Consider the following 10498-nt stretch of genomic DNA (forward strand, 5'->3'; position numbering starts at 1 on the left):
ACATGTATATATCAACCACTTTGAACACTTGAAAACTTTCCTCCCTTGATATTTGCAGCAATACAACAATCAACAATACTATCTTTTTCTCGCAATAAGCCGTATTTTTCGAACTATGTTGGAGTGGAGTATGGAGTATGAAGAGATAGTATTTCTTTCTCGAAAAATGACCTTTTTTATTTGCCTTGTAATTTTGCTACCTAAGGTTTTTTTTTATTTTGGATCACAGCCCTTCTACGCCTTCGTATGTTGTAGTTTTGGCCTTGACAACATGGATTAGTCATGACACATGTTGCGAATGAACTCGAGGTATATTTATGTTTTTAAAAAGGAAAAAAAGGAATATTTTCGCATGGTAGAAAAGGGACGTGGACTTGAGCTCTGTGCAATTACATACAGTGACCCTGGAACAAATAAGTCAAATATAGCTCAGGGCCGGATCGCAATTCATGTCGCGGGTGAGCCAAACAAAAGAGCCGAGAATAAAATGGGGAGAAAAAAAAAAGATCTGCCTGCATATTTCACAGCATTTGGAAACTGTTTCCTGTATAAAAAAAAAATGGATGATAGCGCAAGTGTGGCTTGGAAACATCTTTCAGTTGCCGAGCCCCCAGCCTTGACCCGGCGGGTCAAAGCCAGTCAGGCTCTTCCTGTCTGTGGCTTTTCCCAGGATCCCCTGCCTGTCGGCGTGTCAGCACCTCTGCTGTCTCCTCACTAGCTCAGGATGTTGCTTTTGCCTTACAAGTTTCCTGAAACCGGAGGAAAAGAAAGAAAGAAAAAAAAAAAAAGATTGGTTTCCATTCCGTGCGAGGGGGTCAGCTAGTGCGCTTAAAAAAAAAGGGAAGAAAAAAAAAACGCCATTAAAAAAAATGTCCGTTTTGTATATTTGACTCAATTTTACAAAGCGGCTGGCCTCTGACTGGCGTCTATTTGTGGATGTGAGGATGCATTAGCCTGTGGGGAATGAGAAGTGCATGGAGAGAAGAGGGTAAACACTCCAGTCCCGCCTTCTTCTTTCTTTCTTTTTCCCACACTGCATTTTTTTTTTCTGCAATGGCAAAAATAGATGATTTTCCCGGAGCATTGCTGCGGTGTTTTCAATTAAGACGCGGGGTCATTTTCCTAATTAGAGGGCGTGATGGACACAGAAGAAATGGGCCACATGCCATTTAAAGTTGCCTTACGCAGGTACTCCACATGACAAGGTTGCACCCCTGGCTACAGACGTCCTGATTACTTTCTTCTCTCCATTTTTGCACACGCCGAAAGAAGAGAAAGCCACCAAAGGTTTTCGCTTAATTAAAAAATGTGCATCTTTGCAGGACAAGACTTTTTTTTTATTTTCAGAGTTTTTTCGTAGTTTTGGCTTGTTTTCTTTGTGTTGTGCAAACGATTTAACATTCTCCTGATAATAGAGTACAACTTTTTTCTCAGTGAGAAACAGTAAAATATTTTCGTGTTAAATTTATTTTGTTTTTTGCTCTTAGTTCAACAAATTAATGGTCATAATACCATACCATACCATTACAATACTTTGTTTCAGTCACAGTGTGACTTTTTCATCGCATTTAATCTCATTTCTTTCCTTTTTGTTGCTTATGAATTGATTCCCTTATTGTCATTTTTTCTTAAGTTTGCTTTTCTCATGACATTTCCCATATTTTCATTATATTGCCTTATTTCAATTTCAATTCTTGTTTTATAAAATATGCCTTAAGCATTGCTATCTAATTTTTTTGCAGCATAATTTTTTCTCATATTATTTCTCATAATCTAATCCATTTTTTCTCATATGCCATCTTTCAAAAAATCCATAATTAAAAAAATACCAGATCTTTTTTCAAAACTATATTTTTTCCCTGTTTAACATTTTTTTAGTTTACCTCATCTTCATAAAAATATCACATTTGTTCCCTAACAGTCCTCATTAAATTAAATTTGCCAACTTACTACCTTTTTCCTCTCACTTTTCACCCTTTTACGCACGATTACTAAAAAACATTGCATTAATTTCCTGTTTGCGAGACAACTACTCTTCCAACAAGTCATAACATCACCAACATTTTCTTTTAACATTACGACTTTACCTCATAACTTTCTCTCTCTCAACATTATGACTATTTTTCCCCCCAAAAAATGATGACTTCAATCTCCTTAGAAGACATCTTTATTTTCGGAGCACAACCTTTTTTTTCCGCCAGTCGTTGACGTTGATGTCATAATATTAGCCCTTTTTTTCCACCAGCGAAATGCAGGTAGTCTAAAAATGACAAAGTTATACCCCTGGCTACAGATGTCCTGATTTCTTTCTCATCTCCAGCCTGGAATGACATTTCCTTCCACGCCAAAAGCTACGAAAGCCAAAAAACGGAGCGGCCTACACTCAATTAGGAATCCCGATTTGAAAATGAGGCTCAAGTTAGCGGTGCGAAGCCCAGCCTCAACTTTTTTTGAAAGCGAGTCTGTCATGGTCGCTTGAAAAAAAATGTTAAAAAAAAAACACCCTCCCCGACCAGCCCCTGCAGTTTGAGCACTACACCCATAAGTCCTATTCCCCCGCCGAGAAGCCCAAAGTGTACGTGTGTATAAATGGAAGGCCTGTCATTTCACATTCATTAAAAGTGAAGTTCCAAAATTAATAATGTAAAAATATGGGTTTTAATTAGTCTTCTATTCTGCCCAATGTACTTAAATTGGATCATCCGGTCCCCGACGCCCTTTCACTTAATAAAGAATTAGCCTGTGATGTTCTCAGCTTGACAGGTAGGATAAAGTGGAGGAGGAGGAGGGGGCCGTGGGGGTGTGGTGGGGGGGTCGGCTGTTATATAAAGGATATATCCGTTTGTACGTAATTTGCAGCTTAGTCAATTTGACAGGGGGGAGGCGCCCGGCCATGGATCCCGTGCAGGTTTAATGCATTTCTATCATGTTATGGCGTGACCACGCTATTGCTTTGCCAAATAATTAGTGACATTAATCCAATTTGATTGGCCATCTCCTGCGAGCTGAGCTGCAACTCCATAGACAAGGTGGCAGGAAAATGCTTTTTACGCGTGACGATACCTTCAATTTCAGGGGAAAAGTTGGAGTTATTTCATGTGGGAAGGCACACAATTGTCATCTTCAGACTTCTCGTTGTATTAGTACAGAGTGCTTGGAAACATTTGGAGAATTCTAATTTTGTGACTTAAACACTGCAGCATAATCCCCATTATGATCATAATTTTGTTTCTTTTCACATTGTAAGTTTTTTTTCTCCTATTCTTGGAATTGCAACTCTTTTCTAGTAATGTTCTCAATCATTTTCTCATTAAAACATACTGGTTGAGTCTTAAAACGTTGAAAGTTTTTCTCTATTAGGACTTGAATGTTTTTCATAACATTACAAAACTTTCTTCATAATTACTACAATGTTTGTATTTACAGTAACCTCTCGAATATCGCGGTTAATGTAGACCACCACATGGCCGCGATAATCAAAGTAGGGTCACCCCTATTATAACTACCTTTTTTTTCTTCAGTGCTGAGTCCTAAGAGAATGATTGGCTTCCGCTTGCGAGTTTCAGCGTGGGTTTCGCATTATTATGAAAAAAAAGGTATTTTTTAAATAACTAGTAGCAGAAAAAAATTGCAAAGTGAAATTTGCGATAAGTGAAGTCGCGATAATCGAGGGAAGATTGTACTTGTAATATAATGTAATTCTACTACTTTCATCTATGCACTTTTGAATCTTTTTCTGAGCAGATGCACCAACTTTTTTGACTTTGTAATCCATTTTGCTGAAATACCAAAACAATAAACTTTCAATATATTTTTTGAAATAGAATTACACTTTATCCATAGAACCATATGACTACCATGACCTCTCACTAAGGAGGTTTTTAGGAATCATTATTTGAATGTGTTTTAAGAAGACAATGAACAAAGTTTAACTTTCAAGTTGTGTGAAAGCGACGACTGATATGTCATTTTGTTCACTGAAACATATTTACTATCATTGCGTTGGCAATTTTTCAATTATTTTTGGATATAAGAGCAAAGTGTTTTCAGACAATTATTTTTAATCCGTACATGAGACTGGACGCTCGTATGAGAGGATATAGTAGAAATAACATCTTTGACTGGTGGACTCAAAGCTTTGTGCATCTTTAAGGTTAAAGATGGGGGGCTAGTGCGTGAGTGTGTGTGTGTGTGTGTGTGTGTATGGTTGAAAGGAGGCTTCAGTTGATAGCATATGGCATCTATGAGTGATCCGTACATGGCGTGTCCATATAGCGCTGTTTGTGTGCGCCTGAGTGGGTGTTGTCGCGCTATTTGCAGGCAACGAGCCCAGACAGCCCTCGCCAGCCTCTTCCTGGTTTCTCCCGCTCCCCTCGCGCGGGACAAGCACAGCTGTCAGATCAAAATCAATCGCATTTTAAAGGACGTGCAAGCTAAATATTTCATTCTTGCCTTGGGAACCAATTAAGTGCTACATATGAAGTCAGGAGGACTGGTTGAGCCGCAGTCGTACTGGTGCGTACCAGCTGCTCCATTGCTTACACCCGGACTACTCCCCCCGACACACACATACACACACATACATACACGTACGGCGCGCCCCCCTCCCCATGCAAATGTGTCAGTGTGAACGCGAACGCTCTACTTCAATTACCTAGTGATGTTTTAAAAATGCACCAAAGCCAGACTGGCAGTCCGGAAATTGGAGGGAATCCACCCCAGGTATGTTGTTTATTTAGTTGTTGTCTGTTGTGCTGGCTGTAACCCATTTGCCCCCATTGCAGATGTGAAGGATGGCAGCGATACGGGGGGCCGGGCCGGGGGCCTTCAAAGTGCCATGTGTCACTGAACGCCTCACGCCGCATGGCGAGGACTGGCGTCTCCTTGCCAAGATGTGGCCGTCGCCTGCCTCGCCGTCTGCCCTCGCGCTTTGACCTCCGCCAAGGAGATGATTATGTTAGCACTTTAGCCAAATCTATGAAAGTGGAAAGGTTGGAAGGAGACTTTGTACTGAAACCTTGAGGGAGGACCACTCTGGCACATTTGGGTGTACAACTGAAAATAAAGTCAATTGCTTCCAGAATTTGGGGAGACTATTTAATCTAAGTCGGCGGTCCTCAAACGTTTTAACGAAAAATTACCAACAAATGAATGCCTTCAAAGTGATAACTAACATAAACGCCCGCATTTATTTTTAAACTGGTGACGCTGCTGATTTTTAAAGAAAAGCCTACATGAGTTTTTCTGTTTGTTTTTTGTTTGTGTTCAACATAACTCAAAAAATGGATAAAGGGATTAGTATCAAATGTGCAGGATGTGCTTGTAATATGACATGGAAAAGGGCATTCCTTTTTGAGGTAATGAGGTCATAAGGGTCACAAAGGTCATGAAAAGAATTCTGCTCCCAGGGCAAAACTGAAAGTGTATGTTTGTGTTCAAGATAGGTCAAGAACCAATCGAGGGATTAATATCACACATGCAAGAAAGGCTTGTAATACGAAATGGAAGAGGCGATTACATTTTGAAATTTTGAGGTTAAAGGTCACAGGTCACAAAAAATTAAATTCAAAAAATTAACTCTGCGTACCCAAAATACTCACAAATTGTATTTTGTTTTCCTGGTAAACTTGAGCAATCCTAATAATTACCCCAATAATAAAGTCACCCTATTTTTAGGAGTGTTGCAATTTTTTTCTTCCTATTCTTTGCTATATTTGCTTAACTTTTTAATGCCTTATCCCTAAAACATAGTCAATGCACAAGCGCCCAAAATGTAGATTCTATTTAATTTTGACTGTAATACAGCAGTTAACTTTAACTTTTGCTCACCATTGCCCATTAACGACACATGGGAACATCTCGCCTGCTGCGTCCTTCTCACAGCGTGAAGGTCACGACAAGCTGTGTGTGTGCATCGGATCAGAAGGATGCAAGTTGTACGAGGAAGGTTAAAGCATGTACATATGTGTGAGGCGGGGTGACTGAGTAGTGAGGAGGTGGAGCTTTTGTACAGCGTGTGGTAGAAGGGGGTCTTAAGTGGTGAGCGGTAAAAAGAAAAACGTGAGAACCCCCCAAAATGAAAAGAAAGTGAGAGAAACACAAAAGCGGAAAGGAGACAAAGTGAGAGACGGTGCAAAAAGCAAAAAGACGGAGTGAGGGCGAGCGTGAGGGAGTGAGAAAGTGCGAGCGAGGGAGTATGATTGATAACGGTGCTGACAGAAGCCCTCTGGCCATGCTCTCTGTGGCAGTTTGGGGAGACGGGGGCCTCCCCGCGTGAGAGCGAGCTGCCCCCTCGCCACCATCCCGCCACACACTCCACATCTGGTGGATCGCCCACGCTGGGTCGGAGGTCGTGGCACCACGGGGGGCTAACTTTTGGACTCAGGTGAAACGCCAGGCCTAAGCACTCCTTAGCCCCAAAATGTAAGACAATGCATACGTATCGCCACTAACTCAAGTGCAGAAAGTAGAACACTTTTTAGGGGATTCGTGCAGGTGACACAATAAAGATAGCCTAAAAACCACACACACGAGACTATATCTGAGATTTATGTGTGTGTGTGTGAGACACAACACTGATGAATTAGGGATAAATAATGAAGTAGCTCAGGGACTGGGTTTGTGATAGCGCGAGGGCCCATCAACAGAGAACACTAATACTTTTGAATGCTATGCCGTTTGATGTTGATCAAGTTCAACTCTGCTGACAGGCCCGAGAAGACTGCGGGGAGCACTGGGACCCTCCGACACACACCCACACACAAAACCTACTCAGACAGGTGAAAGAGAAGACGCGCGCGGGACAATAGCACTCACACACAGCGACCGGTTCACTCCACCACCCACACTCTTACCTCGACAGTTATTTAAGTTCAAGAAGAAGTAAGGATGATCCGTCCGTGTATGCTCAGAGGCTTTCCATTCAACTTTAAGGACTTCAAGGAACACACACCACCGACCATGTGGATATTCTTGATATCAATATTTTCTGGAATTAGACAAAATAGTCGTCACTACACATTTTTAAATGTCAGTACGAATTTAGGCATGCAAATATGTATTTCAGATTGAAGGAGGTAATCATGACAAATGTGACATTTTTAGAAAATGCCTTTCATGGTCATTTCAAATCAAAGATTACTGCAGATTAAAGGACATAAAAAAATTCCACATGACAAAATGAACTAATTAATTTGCAATTGATATGATAACAACTTGCATTTCAGATCATTTTAACTGGCCAAGTGTTGCGTAACAATCTATAATAATACTACATGACGTGGGGAACCTTTTGACAAGTTATGCCATTTTACTTGCAAAAATTGACATTTGTAACAAAAATGAACTAATTAATTTGCAATTGATATGATAAAAACTTGCATTTCAGATCATTTTAACTGACTAATTGTTGTGTAACATTCTATAATAACACTACATGACATGGCGAACATTTTGACAAGTTAAACCATTTTACTGGCAAAAATTGACATTTGTAACAAAAATGAACTAATTAATTTGCAATTGATATGATAAAAACTTGCATTTCAGATCATTTTAACTGACCAAGTGTTGTGTAACATTCTATAATAACACTACATGACATGGGGAACATTTTGACAAGTTATACCATTTTACTGGCAAAAATTGACATTTGTAACAAAAATGAACTAATTAATTTGCAATTGATATGATAAAAACTTGCATTTCAGATCATTTTAACTGGCCAAGTGTTGCGTAACATTCTAGAATAATACTACATGATGTGGGGAACATTTTGACAAGTTATGCCATTTTACTGGCAAAAATTGACATTTGTAACAAAAATGAACTAATTAATTTGCAATTGATATGATAAAAACTTGCATTTCAGATCATTTTAACTGGCCAAGTGTTGCGTAACATTCTAGAATAATACTACATGATGTGGGGAACATTTTGACAAGTTATGCCATTTTACTGGCAAAAATTGACATTTGTAACAGAAGTCCAGTTCTTGATCAATTTTTTAGGCGCCGTTTCCTTGCGCATACATCACGCCTGTCAAATTTGTATATACGAACGCTAATGGCTTGTCATCGTTCCTCCCGGGCTGGGGTCATTTTGAAAGTGTCACCATTTAACCATGAGGTAAAGTGGGGAGGGGGGCTTCTCCTTACCTCCAGCGTTGGCCCGTGCGGGCAGCGTCGGGGTATGTGGAGAGCGTGGCCTCATTATGAAGGAGATAAAGACCGTTAAGGCTGTTTGGTCTTGGGCCGGCTCCAGCCCCTATGGTGAAACACACCTGCTCCCCTCTTTAAAAAGCCCTGCTCCAGTTTAGCTCTTGGCCACGGACGAGTAATGACCTATCCAGGGGGCCGTAACGCCCGCTTCGTTTAGCCTGTCGTTAAGACCCAGAGTCAGCAGCATACTGCGGCACGTGGCCGTGCCAAAACTCAGTACAGGGTGTCCTTGCCAAAAGATCCCACATCGAGCCGACGCTGCTAGAATACCGAGAAGTAAACTGGCTGAAAACCTAATCAAATGCGAGAAGGCAAGGTTGTCTTAGAGGGGTACTTTGTCAAGTAGGCTGCCTCCTTCTGCTTCATACTGCTCATTTCTAGTTCATTTTTCAACTCATTTCAATGTAATCACTCACTTACTGCTATTGATGTCAATCGCTGTCAGTGCCACTGAAACATGAGCAGTCGTTGAGGTTTGATTTTTTGGGGGGAAATAATTGTGACTCCATTTCTGTCACATGACTGCTTGACCAATCACACCAAGTTTCTGAGCTGTGGTTGAAGAAATGTACGATAAAATGTCATCTTGGAAAACTGTCATTTACTGTTTTTGATTTTCCAAACTGTCATTTGGGAAAATGTACATTTGCAAATGCCAAACAGGAAATTTGGAGGTTGACCTTAAACTAAAATAACATATTTATTGTGGTTTAAATCACCAGTTTCATGATTTCATCTAGACAATGTTTGCCGATCTTAGAAAGTCAGCCACCGTGACTCAATTCAAAGGCCTCTGATCAATTGAAAATTATTATTTTTACACATTTACTACAAGCATTTACACTTCACCAATAGCAATAGATTATACAAAGCGATTTTAAAACTGACAAGTGTTTCAAACATTACAATAAAAGCATTCTTTTGAGCCAAAATGGCATACCCGAAAGATGACCATGTTAGTTGATGTTTTGTGTTTGGATCAATTTGTTCCAATCTGAATCATTCAATGATCGATCCAGTGGAATGTACTGTTCATTTTTGTAAGTTTGGTTTCCCTTCAAGTTTCCCCCCCCCCCCCCCCCCCCCCCCCCCCCCCAAGTCCACCCACTTCTAGATGCATTAACTTTCAGCTTTGATTGCACGAGTGGATCGGGGTAAACGGGCCTTATCGCAGCGACCAATCGGCGGCAATGCGCTCCTAGATGCGACGTCCGCTCCCTAATTGAAGAACATAAAGTTGCAGCTTGACACCGGTTGGGCTGCCATTGTTGTCCCGTCTTTGTTGTCGCCGAGGACACCGGCACGTGGAAAAACGTACGGTGTGTAGGCACCCCGTCAAAAGATCCCCCCAGTTCTGTTTTCATCAAAGCCTTTCTTTGGCACTACACCGCGGCGTGGATATGGTAATGTGTTGTGCTGCCTGGAAAGCTGTCAAAAAGCTCCCACCTTGGATGAGAGAGCGCCGTAATTCAACCGGGCTCCTGTCTTGTGTGCGTTCAGGTCTCCTCATTATGCCGCTTTGCAGGCTAATGGCGTCTCGCACCGTTTTATCTGTCAGCTCGCAGAAAACTATAGTTTTTTAGTCGCCTATAGTCGATGCCAACATCAAAGGCAAAGGGAGGAGTGGGGACGGGGCGGATTGTTGCGTTAAAATAAGAAGAAAAAAAAGGGGAAGCACTCCCGGTAGGCGAAAATTGAACGTCTTGTGTGCATTGAGAATAGATTTGCTGCTACGCCGTGGACGTGTTTGTTCTCGGGTAAACAGCAAGTCTTGTTTGGGTGTAACTGTCAGCGCGAGTACCCCCCTCAACTCCCCCAGTGAGAGCGAGGTTGTTCGCAAAGATGGGGAAACACAGCGGCACGAATTCGTGGCGTCTGATCAACGGGGATTGGAGCTGGCGCTGACAACCCGCATATTCGGCACGTGTCGTGTCGCCGGACAGAAGATGGCGTGACGCAACATATATTTTGCAGGCTTAGGTTTGGTCACATGACGTTCACCGGAGTAGTTGAAACGTTAAGTCAACACTGCCCAATGTGCGATTGATGAAGGATTGTGGTTAACTCTTATTCAACAAATGCTACTTGGGTACAGATAATGCGTTTTGATGGCACACAAGGTTTATTATGGGAAAAATCTCATTCAGGTTTAGTTCCACTTTAACTTATTTTTGGTTGCCATAGACAGTGATTTTTTTAATATATATTTTTAGATTTTACAAAATGATTTTTGAACTAACTTATTTTTGGTTGCCATAGACAGTGATTTTTTTAATATA

General features: G+C 41.1%; 1 protein-coding gene across 2 annotated transcripts in view; it reads right to left on the reverse strand.

Moving 5' to 3' along the window:
* Positions 1 to 6988, reverse strand: part of LOC144084812 (methylated-DNA--protein-cysteine methyltransferase-like) — a 124974-nt gene extending 117986 nt beyond the window's left edge. For both annotated transcript variants that reach the window (XR_013303915.1, XR_013303917.1), the window contains exon 1: positions 6855 to 6988. The gene's annotated coding sequence lies outside the window, so the exon portion shown is untranslated. The remainder of the gene's footprint in view (positions 1 to 6854) is intronic.
* Positions 6989 to 10498: the final 3510 nt, after the last annotated feature.

The sequence above is a fragment of the Stigmatopora argus genome, chromosome 11 (assembly GCF_051989625.1).
Source record: "Stigmatopora argus isolate UIUO_Sarg chromosome 11, RoL_Sarg_1.0, whole genome shotgun sequence".
Lineage (NCBI taxonomy): Eukaryota > Metazoa > Chordata > Actinopteri > Syngnathiformes > Syngnathidae > Stigmatopora > Stigmatopora argus.